Source organism: Mytilus galloprovincialis, chromosome 1 (assembly GCF_965363235.1).
Source record: "Mytilus galloprovincialis chromosome 1, xbMytGall1.hap1.1, whole genome shotgun sequence".
Taxonomy (NCBI): Eukaryota; Metazoa; Mollusca; class Bivalvia; order Mytilida; family Mytilidae; genus Mytilus; species Mytilus galloprovincialis.
The window spans coordinates 106,265,066-106,284,238 of record NC_134838.1 but is presented as its reverse complement, the minus strand read 5'-3'; the positions used below and the strand labels follow the sequence as shown (position 1 = coordinate 106,284,238).

Here is a 19,173-nt window from a genome sequence, read left to right as displayed (position 1 = left end):
ACGACTTAAAAATAAAACTCTAACTTGACACTAACCGGCTTCCGTTTGAATACATTCTACATAATTTTTTAATTATATTCTAATTCGTCACCTCAGACGTATATAAAGTATTTATAAAATAAAAACAAACACTTTTTTCATAGAAATAGCTCGCCAGCATGTGCAGCTTACTGTTATATTTTATAAAATCAAAATATTGAGTTCCGATGTCATGATATCGGCAACACCGCTGCGTAGTACACGACAGCCTACAAAATAGAAAAACAAAATCAGAAATCATATATACACATATATCTTAATAATCAAATAAACAATGTCCTAATGATAGTATAAATATCTATCTATATATGCATGAAAACATTTCAAATATACAAGCATCTAAATCCGGGGGAGGGGGTCTTTACCTAAACTAAGCTGCCTAACTGAACGGTATACGAGCTTCGACTGACAATATATCTTAAATTACTTAAACAAGACAACTATTCGCTCTTTAAAAATCCCGTTCTATTTACATAACAAATATCATACTTAATATATTTACGCAATGCGACAAATATTGACCAATCCGAAATATCATATCTATTTATCTAATATAATATCTAATATAAACACCAATAGATGACCACTATGCGGACACACAATCACGAATAGAAAACAGGTGTATGCTCAACTTCAATAAATACATTTATTAATCCCCAAGATTACATGTGTCCACGTGACATGTCCAAGGGTGGTTTGTTAACCTTGTTGCCAACAAATAAATAGTAATGACCATTTCACGGTTGAACGATTTTGTATTCTCTGTAGGGACAAATACATGTATGTCCACGTGACATGTCCAAGGGTGGTTTGTTGCCAACAAATAAATAGTAATGACCATTTCACGGTTGAACGATTTTGTATTCTCCGTAGGGACAAATACATGTATGTATGTATAAACAATTAAAGGCGAATCGGATATACACTTAGAATACAGCAATGAAAAAAATAACGACAGAAAGGGTAAGTTGTTATTTATTAGGCAGGCTGATATCCGGTTGAAATTAATCAAAAGAAATGGAACTATTTTTAAGGTTCATCATAACCTTTTCGCAAATATATGGCCGTATTTTCACTACAAATTTCACTCTGTGTACAGAAAAGCCTTTGCGTCGGGAAAAGTTTTAAAGCATGGCTGGACCTAGATAAATAAAATTTAAGATACATTTTATGTGAAATTCAGAATATTAAAAACTAACTGGATTTTGCTATTCATTTTTTTCGTTCCTACAAAAGGTGCGAAAATAAACTAAGTTGGGGAAACAGGTTTGATAAGGTGTATAGATAAGCTTCCTTTAAGGCTCATTTATACACTTTAACAAAAATGGCTGTGTTTACACTATGAGATTTTATCTGAGTGCAGACAAAACAGTGTAATTTTAAAAGATTTAAAGCCTGGCAGCACCTAGTAAAATGAAAAAAACTTTTATGGATTTTGCTAAACATTTTTTTTCCTTGCCACATGTGGTGTAAAAATAAACAAAGTCATGTGAAATCTTTGAGATGGTCCTCTCAGGTAATGATTGTATTGTATCATATTAATTGAAATGGACAATATAAATTTACTCACAACAAAGGTGATTTAAATAGTGTAAATGAGTGGATTGTTTCAAAGAAAACTCAGGTGTTTGTTTATTTCACCATCTTCTGTGGCAAGGAAAGAAAATGTTCATCGAAATCTAGAAAGTGTTTTGACTTTTTAAAACATTAATTCGATGTAATATGTATTTCTCTAGGTGCTGCCAGGATTTAAATCTTTTAAAATTTCACAGTTTTGTCTGCACTCAGAGAAATTCTCATGGTGCAAACAAGGCCATTTTTGTTAAAGTTTATAGATAAACCTTAAAGTTCATCATAACCAATGGACAAATATGGCCGTATTCTCACCTCAAAAACTGCTCTGTGTACAGACTTACCTGTGCTGTTTGGACAGTTTTAAGTCCTAGCATCCACTAGATACACAAAAGTTTAATGCATTTTGTGTTTAAGAAAGATAAAATCTTTTTGGTTTTTGATAAGCACAGAAGGTGTAAAAATTAAGAAACACCTGAATTACTTTGATACTGTCCAATCAGATAAACTCTTTAACTCACCTATAGGTGTGAAGATACCTATTGTCCAATGTCAAAGACATGAACAGAACATGGAAACTTACCTGGAATTTGATGTGCATTTGCATGGTGTTTATACCTTTATAGAAGGATCATTCTTCTATAGAAGGATTAAATTACCAGTATTTATTAAATAGAGCTGAGACATCGTTATCACCCCAACCATGATACCAGTAATAGAGCTCAGACATCGTTATCACCCCAACCATGATAACCAGTAATAGAGCTCAGACAGCGTTATCACCCAACCATGAGTACCAGTAATAGAGCTCAGACATCGTTATCACCCCAACCATGGTAACCAGTAATAGAGCTCAGACATCGTTATTACCCCAATCATGATAACCAGTAATAGAGCTCAGACATCGTGATCACCCCAACCATGATAACCATTAATAGAGCTCAGACATCGTTATCACCCCAACCATGATAACCAGTAATAGAGCTCAGACATCGTTATCACCCCAACCATGTTAACCAGTAATAGAGCTCAGACATCGTTATCACCCCAACCATGATAACCAGTAATAGAGATCAGACATCGTTATCACCTGTTTTCCAGAAATATTGTAATTCAGGTAATCTTACCTTCCGTTATTAGTTTTAAGACAACATTAAAGCTTTGCTGTGTACTTCAATACGTCGAGACATAAGAAAAATTTACCACGTAAATAAACATATATACACATATCTACATTTCGATATCACGTTCAGTTTTCCTCAGTATCATATATATTTATATTGATTTTTATTGGCCTGATAAATAATTTAAGAAACGCGAAAATTCTGTTTTATCCAGTAAAATTTTATTAAAAAAAAACCTTATATCAAGCCTTGTAAGCAATCAAACCTCAACTGATATATTGAAAAAATAAATGGAAAGAATATTACTTGGATTTCCTATGTTGCTCTTTGGAACAAATTATGCAAAATCTAAGAACGGTTAGTTGGTTTGTAATTGATTTATTGTGAACCATTTATTTTTTGGAACCATATATTTTGGGGGGAACTTTATCTCATAGATAAATGATTATATAAATTGAAACGATTATTTCGCTCTTTAGCCAGGACAAAAAGATATACTAGTAATAGTATATTTCAATATTATTGTCCAACCAAATCCACCTGTAAATCGTTTTTCGTTGTTGCTGGTGTTTGATGTTGTTGTTTTTTTTTCGGAGGGGGGGGGGGGACGGGATTCACATAATGGTCATGTACGCTTCCTATGATTTTCTATTGAAGTTGATAAATATTGTATGACATTTAAAGTCATAAAATTACATTAGATGTATGTTTCATTATAATACGTTATTCTGATTGGCTAACTGCACATCTCGCGTTATTGATGCAATTGCATTACACAATAAAATTTATCATTCATAATTACACGAGGTTCCACAATAAAGTGTACATGTGAATTAAATAAAAACTTAATAAAAATCGTGTTTTCATGATCCTAGCTAAAAAATGTAATTGTAAGTATTGAATGTTACTTTTAGTAACTTCTTAAGGTGTGTAAAAGCGTTGAACGTGCGCACATTTTTAGACCGAAGCGGAAAGCGCTTCATACAAAATGTACTTCGGTCAACGCTTTTACACCTCAATGAAGTTACAAAAAGAAGCATTCAATTCTTAAATTAAAACGAGTGACTGGTGAAAAATAATGTTAATTCATTTCTTGTTCTAATGCATGTATTTATCATAAACTAAGTCTCCTGTGCACGATTTTTATCATTTTCTACGCAAACATATCGTATAATCGTCATTTTTGTTCTCTCTCTGTCTCTTATAATATGAAAATATGAAAAATATGGCAATTTATTATTTGTCGTGTCTTGAAGCCGAAGATTACCGATTGTCACCTTTTAAGGTATATATAGTAAACAATCAACAAATAAGCATGGGTATTTGGAACGTGTCTAACATGTACAATCAGATAATAGTTTATATGAATGAGAGACCATCCGTATTGTGATCACCGGATTTCTACGAGACGGGTCACGTTATAAGGTCACTTTGCATACGGAAAATATGTCGGCAAATTGCTTCCTGGAAGCAAGCTATTAAAAACAAGTAAACTTTATCTAAATGTGGATTTTTCTTCAGAAAAAAAGTATATGTACATAGGTTTTATAATAAAAAAAATCACAAAAATACTGAACTCAGAGGAAAATCAAATCGGGAAGTCCCTAATCACATGGCAAAATCAAATGACAAAACACATAAAAAACGAATGGACAAAAAAATTCCATTTAGTTATAAAAAACATATGCATCATTATTTTCTTTTTAAATTTGAGGGTTCATATGACTTTAATATGTGGCATAAGATTAATTTCTCAAGTTCCATAGTTTATTATAAGCTGTTATTTTGGTGTCCATTTTCTTTAATGGAGGGGCATTGTCTCTTCATATTTGTCATGATAAATGATAAGGGCCTTCATCGAGGATACAGGAGCCCTACAATTTTCACATTGTCCGTCCGTCCGTTAACAATTTTTGTCAACTCTAAAACTCCATGTCAGTTTTAATCTAGCGTAGTACTACAGTACATCATATATAAGGAATGTAGATGTTATTCTTACAGATCAACTAAATTATCTGGAAAGGTAACATCCGGCCACCGAAAGCTTCATTTTTATGAAGCCCAGGTGGTCGTGTGGTCTAGCGGGACGGCTACAGTGCAGGAAATTTGGTGTCACGATATCTCAGTAGCATGAGTTCGAATCCCGGCGAGGGAAGAACAAAATATTTGTGAAAGCAAATTTACAGATCTAACATTGTTGGGTTGGAGTTTAGACGAGGTGAGTCTTATGAAGACGAAACGCGCGTCTGGCGTACTAAATTATAATCCTGGTACCTTTGATAACTATGTATATACATAATGTACACAGTCATGTTTCATCAACACTGCTGGTCTGGTGATCCGATGGATAAATCTGTTGTAGAGTTGTCACTGACTCAAACGTACTTATATATATATATATATATGTATCCATCGGATCGCCATCAATGATGGTGATACATGGCTGTGTACATAATGTATATACAACTCGTCTAAACATCAACCCAACAATGTTAGATCGGTAAATTTGCTTTCGCAAATTTTTGGTTCTTCCATCGCCGGGATTCGAACCCATGCTACTGTGATATCGTGACACCAAATCGCCTGCACTGCAGCCGTCCCGCTAGACCACACGACCACCTGGGCTCTAAAAAAGAGCTTTCGCTGGCCGTGTGTTACCTTTCCTCGTCAGTTTTAATCTAGCGGCGTACTACAGTACATGATAATTAAGGCATGAAGATGTTATTGTTACAGATCAGCTAAATTATCTATAGTAAAGGATCCTACAAATTAATGTAATATACAGTCACAGAAAATAATTATATTTATAAGTACGTCTGAGTCAGTGACAACCCTACAACAGATGTATCCATCGGATCGCCATCAATGATGGTGATACATGGCTGTGTACATAATGTATATACAACTCGTCTAAACATCAACCCAACAATGTTAGATCTGTAAATTTGCTTTCGCAAATTTTTGGTTCTTCCCTCGCCGGGATTCGAACCCATGCTACTGTGATATCGTCACACCAAATCGCCTGCACTGCAGCCGTCCCGCTAGACCACACGACCACCTGGGCTCTAAAAAAGAGCTTTCGCTGGCCGTGTGTTACCTTTCCTCGTCAGTTTTAATCTAGCGGCGTACTACAGTACATGATAATTAAGGCATGAAGATGTTATTGTTACAGATCAGCTAAATTATCTATAGTAAAGGATCCTACAAATTAATGTAATATACAGTCACAGAAAATAATTATATTTATAAGTACGTCTGAGTCAGTGACAACCCTACAACAGATGTATCCATCGGATCGCCATCAATGATGGTGATACATGGCTGTGTACATAATGTATATACAACTCGTCTAAACATCAACCCAACAATGTTAGATCTGTAAATTTGCTTTCGCAAATTTTTGGTTCTTCCCTCGCCGGGATTCGAACCCATGCTACTGTGATATCGTCACACCAAATCGCCTGCACTGCAGCCGTCCCGCTAGACCACACGACCACCTGGGCTCTAAAAAAGAGCTTTCGCTGGCCGTGTGTTACCTTTCCTCGTCAGTTTTAATCTAGCGGCGTACTACAGTACATGATAAATAAGGCATGAAGATGTTATTGTTACAGATCAGCTAAATTATCTATAGTAAAGGATCCTACAAATTAATGTAATATCATGTACTGTAGTACGCCGCTAGATTAAAACTGACGAGGAAAGGTAACACACGGCCAGCGAAAGCTCTTTTTTAGAGCCCAGGTGGTCGTGTGGTCTAGCGGGACGGCTGCAGTGCAGGCGATTTGGTGTAGCATGGGTTCGAATCTCGGCGAGGGAAGAACCAAAAATTTGCGAAAGCAAATTTACAGATCTAACATTGTTGGGTTGATGTTTAGACGAGTTGTATATATATATATATGTGTAGAAAACACACACTTGCACTTTTAAAACAAAGAAAAAAAACAACACTCCCAGCTAAATGATATTTGGTGAATTGGGACTTTCCAAAATGGAGATTGTAATCAAATTTACAATGGTTTTATTTTTGAACAATTTTTTTATCTAGAAGCAACAAAATATGTAGTATTTTGTATATATGTTTTCACTTCACGAGAATAATCAATGACATTTTGAATGGATCTCTTTTGCTAAATGTATTTTTGATGAAACATGGCTAATTTTGAATGAAATGATCAAATCTAAATAGATAAAATTGTTCTACTGTGTACTCTACGACAGAATTTGACTGATTAATTTATTCAAAACTGGTTTTCGAAAATAAATAGGTCATCTAGGGATAATTTTATTGACTTCTTTACAAGCGTAAACTGAGCTGTTGGAATATATAATTTCTCATAGCGACAGAAAGTTGGACAAAGATTCCGAAACAGAAAAGAAATGTAATAGATGAAAAATATACCATCAATGGGAAAATCATTTTATGTTTACTTGTACATATCAACAAATCGTGGATCTGCACAAACACTTTATTCCAAGTTACTTCATGTACGATACAAAACCATCAGAGAGCAAAATAATCGGAATGATATCAAATTGCAATGTAAAGTTATATCGTAATAATTGCAGAGTTATAATACACATAAACAGGTATTTGTAGTTATTCATTTATTCATTTATTTATCGCAAATGTTCATATTTGATTTATAACAATTCAAATATTCAAATTTTTAAAAGTCTAAAATAAATCTTTACGTTGCATCGGCTCGATAACATGTATAAGCATTTCTCATTTATTTAAGTCTAGACGTCATCGAATTAAGAATCGAGGTGATGTCGGAAGATTGCCGACGATCATATAAATTGATATAAACATTAGTACAGTGATGTATAAATAGATAACGAACTCATGGAATTGGATTTTCTTAGGTCTGCTTGATTTCATATTATAGGTTTAAAATATATGTTAATCATCGTTTTCATCTGTATAAGAATGAATTTTTGTGGATCGCATCTGTCAATCAAAGGGTTTATTTCCTTCCACTTTCAATGTTGGCATTCGTTTCCTTTCAATAACTGAAACACTAATTCAGGTGTAACCCACTTATGGCTAAGGGATTCAATGATGTCACATGAATACAGAGTCAATGAGGTCGAACTACTCACTTCATCAATGATTCATCATTGATGTTTGAAAAGGAGATTCGAACCACGAACATCGATAGCCAGTATATAGTCCTATTCAAAAACTCACGTGATCAAGTTGGGCCAGCCAGCTAGAAAGATGTATCCTAATAACCCAAATAAATTCATAAATAAATACAAAGAAAGGACACAATGACCATATTCATTGACTTAAAATAGAACACACCGAAAGACGACAGACTAAACATTGATATATTCGTAGACAAGAACGTGGTTGGTACAGGTGTATCTGAAGAGTATATTAGCAGATTAAAACTAGAACAATTTCAAAGTGAGCAGACGTATTTACCAGACAAGAGAGAAATCATGTCTCCATGTGATGATTGCGATGGTCACGTGTATACGAAATTGAAGATGGAGAAGATATGGCTTTTATATAACTCGGTAAACTTGTCAGAGAGGCAAATGAAGATAAAAGCGAAGAACAAAATGATAAATACTATGATTGTTACATAAACAAAGACCACGCAAGGAGTAAGGCCAATCGCAAACTACAATACGAGGGTATTGATCAGTTTTTGTCGAGATATAGTAGTTAGGTTTAGTATCTATTATAACTACAAAATGGCAAATTGTACAGCAAAGTCATCAAATGATTAGTTACCGATGGCAAAGACTACGAGAACGCCATTAAAGTAGCCATCAGGAAATATAAACCTTTGTTGTTGGAAAGTTATCTAGATGAATATATTGATGACGAAATAAATGATTATGGTTTTGAATACAAAGTGGTAATGCTTATGATGGTGATGATTGACATAAACTCCAAATATGTATGGCTAGGACCTCTAAAAAATAAAAAGGGTGAATCCGTGGATAATGCTTTGAAATATGTTTAATCACAAAGAAGATCTCCAAACAGAATAAGAACAGATAAAGGACAAACATTCAGATCAAGATAAGTAGAATCTCTCCTAAAACAGAGAAATATTCAACATTTCTTTCCTAAAAAAACGGAAATCAAAGCTTATTACGTTAATTACACTTGTAAACGAAATTCAACTCTTGGATAAAAGGTCGCGATAATCTGATATTTTGGAGAGTTATTTAACTATCCCGGAAAGACTAACACCAAGTCTCGACAATTTACACCCATGCACGAAAGATAGCATAATGTTGACCCTTTCGTGTTGAGTGATATGCAACTCCCTCTTTCTTTTATGTATAAATTGGTTAAAGCGATTGTGTTTTATTGTAAAGACACCATGTGGATGGCTCTCCGACCCATGTCTGTCTAAATGAAGGAGATATTAAAAATTGTACATACTTTTGTTGTTATTCAACTATGTGCCTTGAACAATAACTACTCCTTATATGTTAATAGTACACTTACATAACGTCACTGAAAACCGTTTACCTACATATTTAATGAATATCAATAAAACATAAAAGACATCTGTACATTAATCAATATCAGCATGTATTTGGGCGTAATTAGTAACACTCTTTAATGAACTTATCCTTCAAAGAAATTAATAAATTAGTATTGTTATACCTAATGATGACGTCAAAGGGTATCCTCAATGGATATTCTCAAGGGTATCCTCTCAGTTTATTTACAATCACTGGGTCGATACCACTGCTGGTGGAGATTTATTTCCCCGAGAATATCATCAGCCTAGTGGTCAGCACATTTTGTGCTGACATGAATTATCATTAAGATGGTTTTATTAATAGATTAACTGTTTACAAATTTAGATTTTTTGAAATACTAAGGCTTTTCTACCTCAGGCATAGCTTACCTTAGCTGTATTTGGCAAAACCTTTAGGAATTTAGGTCATCAATGCTCTTCAACTTCGTATTTTATTTGGCCTATTCAACTTGTTTGGATTCGAGCGTCACTAATGAGTGTTTTGTAGATGAAACGCGCGTCTGGCGTATATACAAAATTTACTCCTGGTATCTATGATGAGTTCCCAAAGGTTTAACATTAGCAAAAAGTCGACAGAACCGGTAGTTCACCTACTACTCTCTTTAAATAGATCCAAAACATATAACACTGCTTCACTGTCACATTGAGACAGGTAATTTAAAAAGGTATCATTAATATCCGATTTTACTTCAACAAACATTTCTGTTTTTAATATACCTCAGTCTGGTGCAATTAAACAAAAAAAAAGATTCAAAGTTATGTTTACAAAATTAAGAGTTGTGCGCAGAAGATTAAAAAGTTATGCGCTCAAGTTTAAAAGTTGTACGCACAATATTCAAAGTTGTGCGCACAAAATTTAAAGTCGCACGTAAAAATATTTTGAATGTCATTTTTAAAATTATGTTATTTATCTATCCAAGTCATTTTCAATTGATTCACAGTTTTTTGCATTTTTTTAATCGTGCATCAATATTTTCATGTTTTTTTTTTTTTTAAATTTACTTATATGTATTGTTCATTAATTTATTTGAATTGTAAAGCATGTTACTTTACTTAGTATTGTATCTAAAATCCATAAAATTTGAAACAAATAAACGATAGATACACTAGGAATGTTTTGCTGGAGTGATTTACCTGTACAAAGATTGGGTCTCAACACTGTTTAAACCCAAATAAAGCCAGTTTGAAATAGTTTAACGGGGGCGTGGCCAAAATAACCACATCTTAGTATATGTAAGAGAATAATAATTCCTTTCTTCATGATTACGTACGAGCGTTAGCATTACTTCCCTCTGGTATCCTTCGTCCCTCTTTTCGATATTGTTTTTTATGCCCCACCTACGATAGTAGAGGGGCATTATGTTTTCTGGTCTGTGCCTCCGTCCGTCTGTGCGTTCGTCCGTCTGTGCGTCCGTTCGCTTCAGGTTAAAGTTTTTGATCGAGGTAGTTTTTGATGAAGCTGAAGTCCGATCAACTTGAAACTTGATACACATGTTCCCCATGATATGATCTTTCTAATTTTAATGCCAAATTATAGTTTTGACCCCAATTTCATGGTTCACTGAACATAGAAAATGATAGTGCAAATTTCAGGTTAAAGTTTTTGGTCAAGGTAGTTTTTGATGAAGTTAAAGTTACATCAACTTGAAACTTAGTATACATGTTCCCTATGATATGATCTTTCTAATTTTAATTCCAAATTAAAGTTTTGACCCCAATTTCATGGTCCACTGAACATAGAAAATAATAGTGCGAGTGGGGCATCCGTGTATTATGGACACATTCTTGTTTTTTGTAATTTGAAGGTATTTATATTTTCATAATATCATTAAGGAGGCTCGAGGGTATAAAAATTCAGAAAAAAAATAAACATTTGTTTTTCATTTCAAATTTTATTTGTTACCTTTTCTAGTTGTTACTTATTATATGGTACAAAAATCATTCAAAACAAACAATTCGTGTTGGCCCCAGATGACTTTTAAAATACATCATTGAAAAAGTTCCAAATTATCTCCCTTTGGTGGAAACATGCCATTTTTGGGCTTTAAAATTGAAATATCTTTTTTAACTCATCGGTGACCTATATTTTTTTATATAATTTCCATATAAGCTGTACTTAAACTAAATTATTGTAAAATTTGAGCGATTTCTGTAATAAATTTCTTTCTTTTGTTTCGATATTACCTTTATTTCTCCTATTACTTCAACAGAAAAAAAAACACCTTTACAAAAATGTATGCTTCTTTCGAAGGCAGATTGTGAGCGCAAATGAACGGTGACCCCACTTTTTTATTTTATTTTTCTACTAACTATAAGATAAAGTTGATTTATAGAAAAATATAGAGAAATCCTATATAAATGATTTAGACCCGCGAACCCCCTTAAAGGTACAACGTTTACTGCACCCGTAAACATCAACTTATTTAGATTTTTGGGGTTTGTATCACAGTTAACTTTTATTCCGTTTGTGGTTAATCCTTTCAATCCGATAAATGTGTTTCGAACAGTTGTAACTCATTTGTAGAATTTTCTTTGTTGTGTACCCAGATAATGTGTAATCCATTTTTAAGAACATTATTTACGTTCATTCTTCACACTTAAGAGGCATTACATTCTTCAATTGCATTGGTCGAGAACACTTTGTTATATTCTAAAACTAACTTGAATGACCACAACGGAATGTATTTGACTGGCATTAAAATAACTTGATCTGGATTGGAATGGATTAAAAACAGTTTTTAATATTTTCGAATCTTCACCTATGTCCATTAATTTTTTTTTAAATAACGTAAAAACCTTTTGGCCGATCAAGCCAAAATTCGGTTAGGAAGTGGTAATATAATTAATCGGATCATGTGAAGTTTCGTTGGTTTTGAAAAAGAATTACACATTAAGGTAACGGTAAGTGTTATTTTATTTAATGAAATGATAAAACATAAATGGATAACATAGTTCTATTCTTCAACAAAATTTGACTGATTAATTCATTCAAAAATGTTTTCGCTAAGCTAATGAATATTTCGTCTAGGGGATAAATTTATCGACTTATTTAACAAGTGTAAATCGTCATGTTCAAATATAAAAATTTTATAGCGCCAGAAATTTGGACAAGATCCCTAAACAAAAGATTGATTGATTGATTATTGTTTGCTTTACGCCGTACAAGAACACAAAAGAAAATGCCATTTATGAAAAAATATCACTATCGGAATTTAATTATTTGTTTACTTGAACAAATTAACAAATCATGAATCTGCGCAAACAATTTATTCCAAGTGACTACGATACAAAACCATCAGAGAGCAAAATGATCGGAACGCTGTCAACTTGCAGAGTAAAGTTATATCGTAATATTTTCAGATTGTAAAATCAAGTATTTGTAATTATCTATTTATTAGCATCTATCTTTATATTCACAAATTGTGTTAAAGGGGCATTCGCTGTTTAATTCAGAATCATCTCAAATTTTCATGTTATATTTATAATCTTTTTTTACTGTATCCCAAATCAAGTTTAGAAAGGGGGTGGTTCAATAAAAACAACTATTTTAATAAAGGATGTTTTTTTTATATCCTACATTGAATTTTTGATGTCGTCCCGAGCAAGTATCCGGGTACTCGAGTACTCGTTGCCACCACTAGTAATAATATTTGAATGTTTTACGAAAAATGTCTAAATAACTACAATTTGCCGAAACGTATATAAATATCCTCAAGACGAAAATATACAGCTTCAATCATCTCATCAAACCTCCAAGAAAAGAGAGGCGAAAGGTATCGGAGGGGCATTCATACTCACAAGTCAAATATAAACTGACAATGCCATGGCTTAGAAGGAAAAAAGTCCATAACAAACAATTGTACAGAAAACACAACAGATCCTGTTCCACATGTTGAACCCATCGTGTTGTGCATGTTAGTAAAAACCCGAAAATAAATTTAATTCTGTAGGTCACATTCAAGAAAAGCGGACGGGACTGGAATTGAGTTACGACATCTGGAACCTATCCGCTATCGTCTGTGAAACGGATATTCCATAACGGTCGACCAACTGGTGGTGTTAATAAAACTTAGAAGGGACTCTTTCAACTTCACCACTTGGAACTATCTTCAATGCGAGCAGCAATTCATTATCAAGTAAATCATGATAGGAAATACAAGCCCAGAAATATCGTATTTAACTGGGAGATATATACTCCGTATGCAGGCAATATCTGAATGCTGCTACATAGAAATGTAAAGTTCACAATTGGGAGATTAAAATCATCTTTTTTGTCGTAAAGTTTTGTTTTCAATCGACTATCGTTGTTCACTTATAGGTGCAAACAAGATATGAGACCGACTTAACTGTATTTGTTGTATCTTTTCTCTCAATGTCGATGGGATAATTGCGTTCAATATAGTCACTTAAAATTCTTGAACTTTTTTTAAGGACAAAAATCATCTATATAAAGTATGTTGTAGGTTAAAAAGTACTTAGTCAGCGTGTTTATTTCCAATGTTATTTCATCTGATCGGACGGACCTTACGTTTTGATTTACAAGATGACAGTCTATTTGAAGATGTGTGCAATAAGTATGGTTGCCGTTATAATTATTATTTATTGCTAATCGTCTATCAGTGTCACCAAGCACTTATACAAAAGAACTGAGAGCAAGATATTGGAGTAATGACACTTCATTAATGAATTTATCCCAAAACACCTGTCTATAGATGGACTGATCTATGATGAGCGAAGCGGTTAAACCCCGCCCAATCAAGTGTAATAAATCAAATAATATTTGTTATTAAAATTAGTTTATGTGGATCGAGTCAGTCAGCCAAATAGTTAAACCTGGTAACATTTTTTTTATATAGTTTACAGTCTTTCCTCTAAAGAGCTGCAATCATCTAGTTTATGCGTAACCCATATGTAGCTAATTGTTCACATTGAAGGTCACATGAATACGGATTCAAAGAGTTTTAGTTAATCATTGCAAGAATTTCAGTCATCGGCGTTTATTTATATTTTTTTTAACCAAACTGGATGCTAAAAGAACATATATATTTAGCTATCTCACTTTCTTTAATGAATGAAGAAAACAAATCATTGTTTATTTGTTTTTATAACTCGTAGCCTATGTCCCTTTAAGGAATGACAGGACCTAGATAAAACAATTTTCAAATGCATTCATAACAGATATTTAATATAATACTTCTTTTCAATTCCGAAGGAACGTGTAAAAATACTAAACACCTGAATTGTATTTGATACTGTTCATTTATTTATATTTTCATCAACAGAAGACCTTAAAGGAGTACTTGCTGTGAAATTTATGATCACCAATTTGACTCAAATTCTCATATATGATTTATAACAATGTAAAACATTTATCCAAATTACAAAAAGTCTAAAATAAACAAAATACCGGACATGGGCTCAAAAACATGTAGCTTCGTTTCGATTGTATTTTAGTATAGACTCCATCTAATTAAATTTCGATTTCACCTCAGATACCATCGATTGCCATATTAGAGATATAAACATAAATAAATATATATAAATAGATAAACTCGTGCATTTGAATTTTTCTAGGTCTGTTTAATTTCATATTATAGATTAAGAATATATGTTAATCATCGTTTTTACGTGTGTAAGATTTTTTTTTTGTGAACGAATCAGTCAATCAAATGATTGACCTTTGTTTCACTTTCAATGTTTACATTATTTTCCTTTAAACAATCGAATACATGCGATATCCATCTCTAGCTAAGGGGTTAAATTGAAGTCCACATGAATACGGATTCAATGAGGTCGAATTATTCACTTGCAAGTAAACAATTAAACTCAATGTTCGTTAGCTTATTTTGACAAAAGTAAACCATACTGGCTGCTCAAAGCGATATATTAATACACTTTTTCACTCTCATTAACGATTGAACAAAAAAAAATCATATTTTATATTTTTAATATATCTCGTAGTTAGTGCCCCTTTAATATCGTTTGTGACAGAGAGATGAAATCATTCCTCAGTTAAGGACCTAAATATTGTCCCCATCAATTATTTATTGGAATGCGTGTCGTAACATCATCCACGACTCACTTCGTATTTACTGCTCGAAATGGATAAAAGGAGAAAAAAGCTGACAAGAAGTCCTGAGATTCTTTATTCTATTCAGTAATAAACATAGTTGATAAACGTATACAACTAGTTAAGGAACATTGTAATCCTAACAACAATCATAATATATAGATATAGGTAGATGTGGTATGAGTGCCAAAGAGACAACTCTCTATCCAAGTAACAATTTATAAAAGTAAACCATTAAAGGTCAATGTAGGGCCTTCAGCATGGAGTCTTGGCTCACACCGAACAGCAAGCTATAAAGACCCCCCCCCCCAAAAAAAAACCAAAAAAAAAACCATACTAGTGAAAACCAACGGTGATGAATTGCATGCCTATATTGGTGATTTCGAATCGGTTCAGTTTAATTTGTCTACCCTTTGCCTCATAATCTTATTGAGAAAAAATTCAAACACCTCATTAAATAGACATTTATATATTTTACGCAGGAGGAAAGGGATTAATATAAATTGCAATAACTGATTTCTTAATCCACAAAAAATAAATATGTTTAAACTAAGTAGTAAGAATGCGATTATATATGTTCAAACTCTTCCAGGTCAATTTTTGACAGCAGAAAACTAAGGAACTATATCAATTGGACCTGCTTTGATACTATAACTGCGTTTGAATTTTACGAGATAACATTGTTGTTCGCTATAATGATGCCGTATATCGTCAAGTTATTGGAGTTCTAATCGGGACTAACTGCACACCACTTATTGCGGACCTGTTTCTGTATTGTTATTAGTTATAATTTATGACTAAATTGAGGAGATAATTTTCGATTTCCTATCGTTAATTTTTCATTTTAACATAGTGAAGTTCCCTTGTCACTATATTATGATGTTTATGTATCTCAGCTGTTCAATTTGGCTCGTAAATAAAACAAAATATTTGATTTTGATCAAGGACATCTCTGTAATTCAAAAACATATTACATTTTGGGCCTTTTATAGCTGACTATGCGGTATGAGCTTTGTTTATTGTTGAAGGTCGTATTGTGACCTATATATAGTTGTTAATTTTTATGTCATTTTAGTCTCGTGGGGAGAGTTATAGCAATGGCAATCATACCACATCTTCTTTTTTTTTATATATACACCAGGGTTTTCGATATCACAAAACAGTCAAAACATTTACTAAGTTTTATCATCGGTAAAGAACAAAAATTGTATATACATTCAGGTTTGTCACATCCAATCTTTTACGGTAATTCTTTACAAAGCACAAAAGGCCGGAATTCACCTTAAAAGATAACTAAACATTTCAATAGGCTTATTCAGAAGTCATATAGTTATAATACTGCTGTCAGGTAATTTAGGATAACATATACTTGTATCAATATTGACTCACTCATAGGGTTTTTGCATCGGAAAGAAACATTTGTTCTCTAAAACCTTTTTTTACTTGATATGGGTTACGTTTTTTTTCGTATATTTTATGATGGTACTTATCTTCTTATGGGAGGGATTGTGCTTAATTTTCATTTGATGGAGACATAATATTTCCAGTGTAAGTGAGGACTAGAGCTGGCATGTTGGTAACTGACAGTAGTTTTTTTGTTAAGATATTTATAATTGTCATTTTGCGTAGTTTCTTTTGCAAATTATTCTGATACCAGACTCGAACCTCTTTTAAAGTGAGTTTTACTGTGTGCATTGCTGTGTGTTTCTTTATTCTACATTGGGTAAAAGGGAAAGTGTTGAGATCTTACAAAATATGATTAACCCCGCCGCATATTTGCGCCTGTCTGAAGTCAGGAGCCTCTGGCATTTTTTAATCTTTTATGCTTTTCAATTTAAGTTCATTCGTATGTTATGGAGTTTACTATAACGTACATTTTCACTGAACTAAAACACATATTAGCTACATAACTAGCTGAGGCCCACCTCCGCGTGTGGGATTTTCTCGCTGCTTTGAAAACCCATTTGTGGCCTCCGGCTGTTATTTGATGTTTGGAAGGGTTGTTGTCTCTACGACATACTCCCAATTTGCATTTTCAATTTTGTTTTCAGACAAAACAACTAATTATAACTTTCATCATAGCATATTGGAATTTGAAGTGTGTTTGTCCTCAGTGTTAATTTTAAGTGATCAACACGACAATACGTGCCCACTCCTTCTGATGAAGATTAAATAAGGAGTGGCACTATGTCTATCAATTGGTAAATGTGTGTAATAAAGTTACTAGACCCTCCAGATACATATGCTGCAAAAAAGTAATAAAACAAATACAATTTTTATTTTGAATTATAGAAAAGATTGATAAATGTAAGGTTCCTGAGAAAATGTTAAACACGATGTGATTTATTAATAATTTATATTTGTTTATCTCTTGTTTGCAGGATAGAACTTAGACAGTTGTTCTGGCACAAGGAAAATGGGAAGTTTGATCCAATATTCTAAATTCGTTTTCATCATTATTTTCATTTTTGTACTCATCATTCTGCTTTACACCAGAGTCAGATCTAGTGGAGAAGTGGTAGATCCTATCTCTGTTCATTCTGATCTGACGACTAGCCAACACAATTTGTATTTTTCGACATACTTAGATGAAATAAAAAATACAAGACTAATGTGTGGCGAATTATGTGATACAACACGTAAAGGAACTCCAGGAAGATTTTTTGATAAAATTACAGCAATTATCAATTGTGAAGCTTTATTTAAAAACAAATATGTGGACTCATCTCATGGACTTGTGCATGCTCCAAGAAAAATACCTTCTATCTTATTGAATGATTATACCATGAATGGAAAAATGAAAGTACACACGGCTTATTTTAATCAACAATATCTCGGTAGTACTGCAAGGACACCTATTTGGACAAAATCTTTACTCGAGGAGTATGTAGCGCTAGCAAAAGAAGGAAAATTATTTGGTACTTACGGGATACCAGAAACAAACGCACTAAGGGACGGTCTACAGCATGCACCAGGAGTGAAAGGAGGGCGTGTCCTAGTCATCGGATCTGAAAAACCATGGGTTGAAGCATGCTTGATTGAGATAGGAGCAAAAAGTATTGTTACACTTGAATATGGAAAGATTAAATCCGAACATGAGCAGATTACAACGATGGTTCCCTCGGAATATAGAAGACAATTTTTAGATAATAAATTAGGATTATTTGACGCAGTTGTATCGTTTAGTTCTATAGAACATTCCGGATTAGGAAGGTATGGAGATGCTTTAAATCCATGGGGAGATTTAATAGTAGTTGCAAGGGCTTGGTGTGTAACAAAAACAAATGGCTCCCTAGTACTTGGTGTTCTTTATGACATAAATAACGATTACATTACATTCAATGCACATAGATGTTACGGTAGAAAAAGATACCCATACCTGACAACAAATTGGAATCAATATTATTTGGGGAAGGGGCATCAACGGGTTCATGTGTTCACAAAATAAAAGTATTTGTTTTATATTATCTATATGCAGGTAGTTATCTTTTATATGGTCCCTATATTGCCAGGCTACAATGTGACTTTGTATATTCGTTAAAATTTCATTTGTAGATCGGAAAGTAAAAACAGAAAAATAGAGAAAGATTTCAGACTAGATTGCAGGAATCAATACATTGGTATATTCCAACTGCATTTCAGGGTTTAATGAATAATTATAGTTTTTTTCATGTGGAATACTCGCTTTTGTGATGATAATAGGAAAACGTGTTAAGGTATAATAATTCTTGTGACTTATATCAGTGAAATTATTAAAACAAAATGAAGCAACATTTATTTTGAAGACACATAAAACATGAAATTTAACACTTGTGTAAAAAGCTTGTATTGGGAAATAAATCGTTACGGCCTC

At 33.1% G+C, this 19,173-nt stretch overlaps 1 long non-coding RNA gene across 1 annotated transcript; it reads left to right on the top strand.

Annotated features, from left to right (window-relative positions):
• The first annotated feature begins 787 nt into the window (after positions 1 to 787).
• LOC143049152 (uncharacterized) lies at positions 788 to 19,173 on the top strand. The gene is made up of 2 exons (XR_012970090.1): positions 788 to 1,002; positions 17,702 to 19,173. It is a non-coding gene; the product is annotated as an uncharacterized LOC143049152 (long non-coding RNA).